Genomic DNA, 10,602 nt, shown 5'->3' with positions numbered 1-10,602 from the left:
CTACAGAAATACAAAGGATTGTAAAAGACTACTACGAAAAATGATATGTCAACAAATTGGACAACCTGGAAGAAATGGATACATTCCTGGAAATATATAATCTTCCAAAACCAAATTAGGAAGAAATAGAAAATCTTAATAGACCAATTACTAGTAACAAAATTAAACTGGTAATAAAAAAAACTCAACCAAAAGTCCAAATGGGTTCACAAGTGAATTCTACGGAATATTTAAAGAATTAACACCTAGTTCTCTACTCCAAAAAACAGAAGAGGAAGGAAAGCTTCCAAATACCTCCTGCAAGGCCAACATCACCCTAATACCAAACACACTGTTCAAAAAACAAAACTACAGGCCAATATCCCTGATGACCATAGGTGCAAAAATCCTCAACAAAATACTAGCAGACCACATTCAACAATACATTAAAAAATCATTCACCATGATCAAGCAGGATTTATTCCAGGATACAAGCATGGTTCAATATTTGCAACTCAATCAACATGACACGCCACATTAACAAAATAAAGGATAAGAATCACAAGATCATCTCAATAGATGCAGGAAAATCGTTTACAAAATTCAACATCCATTCATGATAAAAGCTCTCAACACAGTGGGTTTAGAGAGAAATACTTCAATATAATAAAGACCATGTATAACAAACTTACAGCTAACATGACACTCAGCAGTGAAAAAGAGCTTTTCCTCTAAGATCAGGAACAAGACAAGGATACCCACTCTCACTGATCACTTTTATTCAACACAGTACCAGAAGTCCTAGCCACAGCAATCAGACAAGAAATAAAAGGCTTCCAAAATATAGGTTTAGTTTTTTTTAGGCATCCAAGTTAGTAAGGAAGAACTAAAACTGTCACTATTTGCAGATGACATACTATACACAGAAAACCCTAAAGACTCTACCAAAAACGATTAGAAATCGTAAGTTAACTCAGTAAAATTGCAGGCTACAAAATTAACATACAGAAATTTGTTGCCTTTCTATATACACTAATAATAAAGGAGCAGAAATGTGAACAGCAATCCATTTACAATTTCACCCAAAAGAACAAAGTGGCTAGGAGTAAAGTTAACCAAAGAGGTGAAAGACCTGTACTCTGAAAACTATAAAACATTGATGAAAAAAAACTAAAGATGACACAAATAAATGGAAAGACATACCATGCTCATGGAATGGAAGAATATTGTTAACATGTCCATACTAACCAAAGCAATATATAGATTAAATGCAATCCCTATCAAAATGCCAATAATATATCTCCTAGAAGTAGAAAAGATACTAAAATTTTTATAGAACAAAAGACCCCAAATAGCCAAAGCAATCTAGAGGGGAAAAAAAAAAAAAAAAAAAAAAAAAGGAAGTATCACAATCCCAGATTTCAAGGTATACTACAAAGCTCTAATATTCAAAACAGTATGGTACCGGGACAGAAGGAGACATTTAGATCAATGGAACAGAATAGACAACCAAGAATTAAACCCATGCTTATATGGTCAATTAATCTATAACACAAGAATACACAATGGAGAAAAGACAGTCTCTTCAATTAATGGTGCTCGGACAAGTTAACAGCTACATGCAAAAGAATGAAACTGGACCACTTTCTCATACACCATACACAAAAATAAAGTCAAAATGGATTAAAGATGTAAATGTAAAACCTAAAATCACAAAACTCCTGGAAGAAAACACAGGCAGTAATCTCTGACATCAGCTTAGCAACATTTTCATAGATAAGTCTCCCCGGGGAAGGGAAACAAAAATAAACTCTTGGGACTACACCAAAATATAAAGAAACGTCAACAGAAGATATGCAACCTCCTGAATGGGAGAAGATAGGAGCAAATGATAAATCCAATAAGGGGTTAATATCCAAAATATGTAAAGAACTTACATAACATCAGAAAATAATCTTATTAAAAAATGAGAGGATCTGAAAAGACACTTTTTCCAAAGAAGGCAGATGGCCAACCAGACACATGAGAAAATGCTCAACATCATTAATCATCAGGAAATGCAAGTCAAAAACCACGATGAGCTATCACTTCATACTTGTCAGAATGGCAAGCATCAAAAACGCAAGAAACAGGTGTTAGTGAAGATGTGGAGAAAAGGGAACCCTGTGCCCTGTTGGTGGGAATGTAAATTGGTGCAGCCACTGTGGAAAACAGTATGGAGGTGCCTCAAAAAAAATTAAAAACAGAACTACCATAAGATCCAATAATTCCACTACTGAGTATTTACCTGAAAAAAAAATGAAAACATGCACCCAGCATTTACGACAGCCAAGGTATGGATGCAACCCAAGTGTCCACTGATAGCTGAATGAATAAGGAAAACGTAAGAGTGAGAGCGAGAGAGAGAGAGAACCATTTGCAACAACACGGATGGCCCTAGAGACTATTATACCAAGTAAAAGAAGTCCAGTAGAGAAAGACAAATACCATGTGATTTTGCTTACACGTGGAGTCTGAAAAACAAAACAAATGGGGGTGCTTGGGTGGCTCAGTCAGTTAAGCGTCCGACCTCAGCTCAGGTCATGATCTTCGCAGTTCATGGGTTCAAGCCCCACGTCAGGCTCTATACTGACAGCTCAGAGCCTGGAGCCTGCTTCAGATTCTATGCCCCCCTCTCTCTTTGCCCCTCCGCTGCTCACACTATCTCCCTCTCAAAGATAACATTAAATTGGAAAAAAAAATCTTAAAAAACAAGCAAAAAAAAAAATGGACAAAAGCAGACCCATAAATATAGAGAACTGCTGGTTGCCAGAGGACAAGGGGGAGTGGACAATTGGTGAAGACAGAGAGAGATATAGGCTTCCAGTTCTGGAATGCATAAGGCACAGGAATAAAAGGCACAGCATAGGGAATATGTCAGTGGCACTGTCATAGTGCCATATGGTGACAGGTGGGTACCTACACTTGTGAGCACAGCAACACACACACACTTATCCAGTCACTAGGTTGTACACCTGAAACGGGCGCAACATTGCGTGTTGACTCTACTTCAATCAAGAAAGAGAAAAAGAAGAAGAAACAACATATGGCACTGAGCCCAGAAGCTCTGGGGTCAAATTCTGGCTCTACCCGTTACCAGCTATGTCGGGCAGGTCAATTTCCGCTGTGCTGGGCATGTTACACTGTGCCTCAGCTTTCTCATCTGTAAAATGGGAGTAAAGGCACCTATTTTATGGGGCTCTGATGAGGGTTAAATGAAATACACATAAGGTGCTTAGAACAGTGTCTGACACACTGTGAGTTCTTACCGACTGTTAACCTGTCACGCGTGACACACGTCTCCCAAGCACCAGACTCAGTTGTGTCTCACACTTCTGTTTCCACGTGTTCAAACGCTGCCCTTCTGCCCCAATCCTCTTCCTCCTCTTCCTTCCTTTTCCGGTGAACGTCATCACCTAGAAGTCACCTTCTCTCTTCCACTCCCAGCTGCTGATGAACACCTGCCAACTGGCAGGAGACAACTGGCCGATCGTCTCCGGCCTGAATGATCACACTCACAGCCTCCTCGCCTGTGCCTCTACCAGTCCACAGGTGCCCCTGTGGTGACCACCTCCGGGACAACAAAGGGGCTTCAGGGACTGAGCACCTAGGCCTCCTTGGAGTCTGTGAGGGGGCTCGCTTAGGTGACCCTGGACTCTAACGAGGAGCCAGAGTACTCGTGCGTGCAAAACCAAAACAGCTGATATGAACAAATTGTTGTCCCCTATGGTCCCTGGTGTGTGGCCAACATCTAACGTAGGCTGTGTGGGCACCACACACAGCTCCCAAATATTAAAACGCTCATTACATACCCAGACTGTGCTATGCCATTTTCACGCATGATTTTATTTAATCCTTACAACACCTGGTGGCTTCCAAACCGGGTCTGACTCTAAAGCATCGCTCTTAACTGCCCTCCTAGGCCAATGGCTTTCCTGAGCTCTCTTTCTCAGCCTGCACCCAGTTATCCCACCTGCTTAAGTAGTGTCGTCATCATCTGACATCGATCAGGAAACACAACCAGCTCTCTCCAAGCCTCCAGGTAGAGAGAAGCTGTTTCCCTAATAGCTCCACCCTCTCCCCTCCGTGCACAGCCTGTGACTCCCACCGGTGCGGACCTCACACAGTCATGAGCCAGTCGGCCAATATTTATGACTTCCTGCAAGGGAAATAATGTTGAGCCAGGCACCGGCCTGGCATGGGTCCCACCTGGGGCTGTGGCAAAGGCAGGAAGAGAACAGCATGCTGTCCAAAGCCAGATAGGACGAACATATCCGACATTTAATCAGTCGTGGACATGCAACCAGTCCCTTTCCCAAATACTGTTTTTTGGTAAAGGGGGTTCTGCTCTTTAGGTGCCATTAATTAAAAAAAAAAAAATTCCACATTTCACAGAGGCCATGATCATTCATATTTCCATGGGGCAACACCCCAAATTAAGGCAAAGGGCCCTTTTAAATGAAACAGTGAATTTGTTCGCAGAAGAGACAGGAAGAATAAACCACAGAAGCAGAATTGAATGGATTCCTCTAAGTTGACAAACCCGTTAAGACGCATGCCGTGCTGAGCTGCAATTCTGCACACTCGTTTCCCTTCTCCCCTGCAACAGATCAAGCCTCAATCTCGTGTTCTCCCGTGTGGAGATACCCTTGCCACCGTTGTTCCTTTAGGAAAAGACAGAGGACGGTATGGAAGGGAGGAAGATTCCGTCCGTTCCTTAACCACCACCCCGGAGTGGGAGTGGGACGGTTGTCACTGACACCTTGTTCAATGGGGGCTTCAGGGGTCCGTGGGAGGCCTGTGATTTCACAGCCCCCCTCCCAGAGGAGGGCAAGCGAGTTTTCTTCAGCTAAGCAGGTCAAAATACTTCACACCCTGGTGAGGCCCATTAGCTCAGAAAGTCCCTCCCGTGAACAGAATCAGGGTCAAAGGCACTTATCCCAGCATCCCGGGGCGGGGCGGTGCATGTACAGGAGCTGGGGCTTTTCTGCCTTAGCCCCTGGGCCTCCGCAGAAGGAAAGCCCCAGCCGGGGTGCCAGCTCTACAAGGCCCTGTGGCTAAAATAGCAAAAATATCACCAGGCAGGAGGCTGGCCTTGCTCACTTTACGTGCTGCCTTGTTGGGGGGGGGGGGGGGCGCGCCACCTTTCCAAGCCATATAAAATGCTTATGGTCCTCCCCGCTGGCCCCCAGGCTCACCCCACCTTGGGACACCCACCCACCCACGGCACAAAAGCCCTCCGGCTGCAGGTGAACTCTCTTGGGTTTTCCTCAATTCTCTCACTGACTTGGTTATGACAGCCCCCAAAGCAGGCAGGACACGCTGTCCTTTCTTCCTAGATAAGCACATGCAACCCCATGCTTGTGTTTAGGCGGACAGGCGGCTTCTGAGGAAGGGAAGCTGGGGCTGTCACTGTTCACTGCATGCCCTCTCGCCCTGGCTGCCTTCTATCCCCACACGCACACATCCCTCTTCCACTAAAAAAAAAACTTAGTTACAATTACTTAAAAAAAAAAAAGAAGAAGAAGAAGAATTTAAAAGTATTATAGTACTGATTACCTTTAGTCATGCCTGAGCGAGGAACATACCTATGTGTAACGCTGTTTACTTGGACAAACCTTTTTTTAACCATATCAAAATTTAAAATCTGGGAACAGACCACAATAAGGAAATGGAGGCATTTTTCAGACCATCTGGCAGCTGGTCAGACACATGCAGCCTCCTGGGGCCCAGCAGTGAGGCTCCTAGTTCAGGTCTCCGCCCGCCCGTCACCTCCTCCCCCTGCCAGGCTGGGAGATCAGGCCGCCTCTGCCTCTCGGTGGTTTCAGTTTCTTGTAAAGACATAGTTTTGCCCCCCAGGAACCAGCCAGCTCTGCGAGAGTGGAAACAGTGCAGGTGCAGAGCATGATTCGCTGGAGCTGGAAAGAGGACAGCTTTGGGTTTGGACGGTGGGGGAGAGAAATTTGAAGCATAAATAAATAAATAAATAAATAATAAATAAATAATAAATAAATGGTCCCTGATTTGGACGGAAAAGGTGCGGCCCATTCTGCCGTGGCTGGAAACACCCCTCTGTGGGCCCCGGTCAACAGGAGAGGGAGCAGACACGGCCCCATTCCAAGGGCTCGGAGCAAGCAGCTGCTGTCAAGCGATTGGCGTTTCAGCAGCAAAGCGACGAGCGAAAGGGAGAGGTGGGCTGAGCGGCCTCCAGGGCCTCAGCTCACAGCTGGCGAGCTGGCAGAGGGAAGAGGCAAAGGCACGTTTCTCGAGGCCCCCCCGAAAGCTGTTTGTGCTCTACTGCGTCCCCTCAACCAAATCACACGGACAGAACATTAACGCTCACAGGGGCACGTCGTCCAGCCCCTCTGCTTGCGGCGGAGGCAGCAGCGTTCGCTGGCCCCGGCACACCGAGGTGCCCGCCTTGATGGAAGCACTGGGTGGTGGGTCCCTGCCTCCACCCCAGCCGCACCCCTGCCTCCCTTCAGGTCAGCACCGGCCGCTGCTGCCGGGTTGACCGTTGTGCCCTCACACCGTCATCCTGAGACCACCCCAACCCCAGCCGACATTAGCTCTGCACCCGGCACCGTGCTGGACACTTTCATCTGTCCTCCCCGTTTGACAGGCAAAGAGACTGAGGCTTAAAAAGAACGGGATCACGCAGCCAGGGAACGGCAGAGCTAAGAACCCCAGGCCTCTGACTCTCAATCCAGTCCCCTTGCCCCTACATGACTAGGGAAGCCCACAAAGGGTGCTCAGAAGGGGGTCAGGTGAAGACGCCGATTTAAACCCGCGTCTACCCTGCTGAACCGCGTCTACTCTGGCAGTGTCAGCAACGGGCTCAGCAGCCTTCAGAGAACAGGAAACCCAAACTGTGGCCCAAACAACTGTACTTATTTGTTTGTGCAAATGAAGTCCGGAGCTAAGCAAGGAAAAGCTCATGACGTCATCAGTGAGCCGCAACTCCATTTCTCTGCCCCAGCATCCTTATCATGTGGTTTCCATCCTTGCGGTTGCCTCATGTTCCAAGGTGGCTGCTGGAGTTCCAGACGCCATATACCTGTTCTAGGCAGGAAGTAAGATGCCGATTACCTGCCCACTGAGTAAATTCTCTTCAAATAAAGACCTTTTCTAGAAGGTCTTACCTAATGACTTTGCCTTCCGTCTTATTACCTGTCCCTCTTTGCACAAGAGGCTGGTAAATAAAGTTTTCGTAACATACTCCTACCTCAAATAACCTGAGGTCTGGTTAGTAAGGAAGGAAGGAAGGATGGATATGCCTGGTCAGCTATCCTTGTGTGGACAGCTATCCTTGTGTGTCCTTGGTAATGAGCTGACTTGTGATAGGTTATAGTGAAGGCACTTCCCGTGCCCCAGGGGACAGAGAACGATTCATAGAGAACATCCACATCTCAGTACTGAGACTAAATTCAGGCTTTGATGAAGTGCTTTATAAACTTTTAGTAATATCCCTACCATCACCTAGAAATGAAGTCAGACTAATCATTTAAAAATGAGAAAACTGGGGCACCTGAGTGGTTCAGTCCGTTAAGGATCCAATACTTGATTTCGGCTCAGGTCATGATCCCACAGTTCCTGGGATTGAGCCCTGCGGTCAGGCTCCTGCTTGGGATTCTCTCTCCCTTCTCTCTCTGCCCATCCCCCACGTGCGCTCTCTCTTTCAAAATAAAGAAACTTAAAAAATAAAAATAAAAAAGAGAAAACGGTAAAGGTGGCATTGTCTGCGGTATATTTCTTTCTTTGTCGGTCAGAGTTAAACACTGTACTAGGCAAAACCTACTTTCCCTAAATCCTTGTACTCAAACTGTGGTCGCCACGTCCAGAAGCATCGGCATCACCAGGGAGCATATCAGAAATTCAGAACCTCAGCCCCCCACCCCCAGAACTAAACCAGAATCTGCATTTTAACAAGGGCCCTAGGGGATTCCTCTGCACATTAAAGTTGAAGAAGCCCCATTCAAAATGCATGATTTAAAGAACCTGTAACGGGTCCGGGTCCGTAGTCTCCTAAAAGCCTCATCTCAGGAAGCAGACTCGTCTAAGACATTTCGTCTTTAGTGAGACTGAAAATTACAATGCCGCCTCTCTGAGAAGAACGGACACGTGAATCGTTATCACCGGTGAGGCAGTCGCACCTAACGTTTATTGAGAGCTTATTCTGTGCCAGGCACTGATCGGAGGACAGTGTGCATCCTTCTGCACTTTTCCCTAACAGCTCTGTCAGGTGGCTACTGTTACCATCATCCCCCCTCTTTACGGATGAAGACGACGGCCACGTCACCCAGCCAGCGAGCGCCAGCTGAGGGACACCCGGACAACGTTTTATCCCAACGAAGGGACCCTGAGGATCAGAGAAGAGACTGGGGCATTGCTTCAGGGTGAGGGAGCAGCTCAGTGAACCGAAGTACACCCCAGCCAGGAAGCAGGATGCCTGGGCTCTCGAAGCTGCTTGGCTATCTGTGGTGACCTTGAATAGCCCCCTTTACCACCGGAACCTCACTTCTCTTATCTGCACCCTGGGGAGGGGAGTGTGGAAGCAGACGACTTTCAGGCTTTCGTCCAGCTCCGACATTCCTCAGGTCTAGGTGTGCCTCCCCTGTGATCTTGAAATCAGCCGGCCATAGCGGCTGCAAACCCTAACTGACCTGAGGCAGGTTCACCCAACTGCCACCAGGTCTGGCCGCCGCCCGACTCCGTTCTGAGACCCAGACATTGGCCACCCCGGGGAGGAACATACACCCTCCCAAGCAATCAGAGGCAAATAAACACAGCTGCTCCACTCGTCACCAAGCCCTCCCACTTGACTCAGGTTGGGGGAAGGAGCTGGGTGAAGCCAACTTTCTGTAGAGTTCCAGAATGAAGTTAGACTTGATACAAAATGTCCACAAATGCCTAGCCCTAGGAGACAGTTTGCTGAAGTTCCTAGTGGGGCATTCCCACTCTTCCTACCCCATCTGAAAGAGCTGGCTGGGCCACCCTCTGACCGGTTGTCAGAAACCAGAAATGAGTGGTGACCGAAAACATCACTCAGACTTGGTTCAAGGCAGAGGCACCTGGTACCCTTCCTGGCACCTTTGCAGGGTACGTATCCAGTTAACAGATTTGCTAAATGGAGAGGAAAGCTTTTCAGAGTGTCTTCTCAGTTCAGAGTGGACCCAGTAACAATGTCCCTCCCTCACCATCCCTACACTGCCATGGACACAAGGGAGGCTCCTGGTAGCCACGTGTCTGCTGAATGACCCCCTCCATTCCCATGGCTAGAGATGACCGGTCTGTGGGTAGCACCAGACCCAAGCTGGACCACAGACTCTTTCCCACAGTCTGACGAACTGGAACCGAGAGCCTCCGTCTCCAAAGACTGGACCTATGGCAAACCAGCTTAGGATCTTAGGATAAGGCATCATCTACCAGAGCGGTCCGGACAACAAGGAGGGGGAACAGAGCAGACACACAGAGTAGGTCAAAGAGAAGAAAGTCCAAGAGCGCAGACTCTCTTTACCCCAGATCTAGCCCTAAGCCCTCTGGGTCCTGACCCTCACCCTGTGCCCTAAAATACAAATCTCCTGTAAGCCAGCTAGCCCCAGAACAATCCCACTGTGTGTCACCACAGCAGTCCTCATCAACACTGAGCTGGGCACATACTCAAACTCCTATCCATGGCGAACCCAGGCAGGCTGAGACGTGCCTGGCTCTGAGGGAAAGGAAAAGGGAAAGAAAACACGATCTCTACCCTTGAGTAGCTCACAGGCTAGTGTGGGACCTCAGCCAGTGTATTAAAGGACACAGAGTGCCAGGAAGGAAACAAGCCTGGGGCGAAAGGAAAGGGGCAGGAAGCCAGGAGAGCTTTTTGAGGAGGGGATCCTCGAGCTGAACCTCAGAGATGGGAGCCCGGCTTTAGGGAGTAGATGTCCCTGGCAAAGGTGACCGCATACCCAGGGAAGGGCGGGCCAGCACGGTTTGGGGGAGAAAACATGCATGAAAAGCTGGACTAGGTAAGGTGGGGATTGGGGAAAGGGAACAAGACACTGGCCTCAAGAGGCTTGCAGTTTAGAGGAAAACCGCATGGAAAACTTAGTAAAAGTCCAAGACTAGCAAACAAGGGACTTCCAAACAATTACCACAAAATAAGGGGTGCCTGAAACAGTACAGAAGCTGAGAGGAAGGACAATGCCCTTCCAGCTTAGAAGTTTACAGAGACTTTCAGAACGGGCAGAGCGGAGTTAGGCCTTGAAGCACCGTGTGGAGTCAGAGGCAGCACCTAGCCACATTCTTGCACAACATGCTGTTAAAAATATTCAGTATTCTACAGAGCTCCAGATTTCTTAAACTGCTTTCACATCAAACTCGTTCGATGCTCATGGGCACACAAGAGGAGAGAGGTCACGAGTGTAACAGAACTGCCGTCTGGTCATAGGGAAGCAAATACACACCGAGTGAGCCCCTCAGGTCACAGAATTAGCGAGGGGCACAAAAGCTCAGGCCTTTCCCCCACACCCCGGCCCCCGATTAATAAGGGACAAGGGACGGGGACAAAGAACCACACACGTCAGAGTAATCCTAACCCTA

Source organism: Leopardus geoffroyi, chromosome B2 (genome assembly GCF_018350155.1).
Source record: "Leopardus geoffroyi isolate Oge1 chromosome B2, O.geoffroyi_Oge1_pat1.0, whole genome shotgun sequence".
Classification (NCBI taxonomy): domain Eukaryota; kingdom Metazoa; phylum Chordata; class Mammalia; order Carnivora; family Felidae; genus Leopardus; species Leopardus geoffroyi.
Note: the sequence above shows the minus strand (reverse complement) of the source record.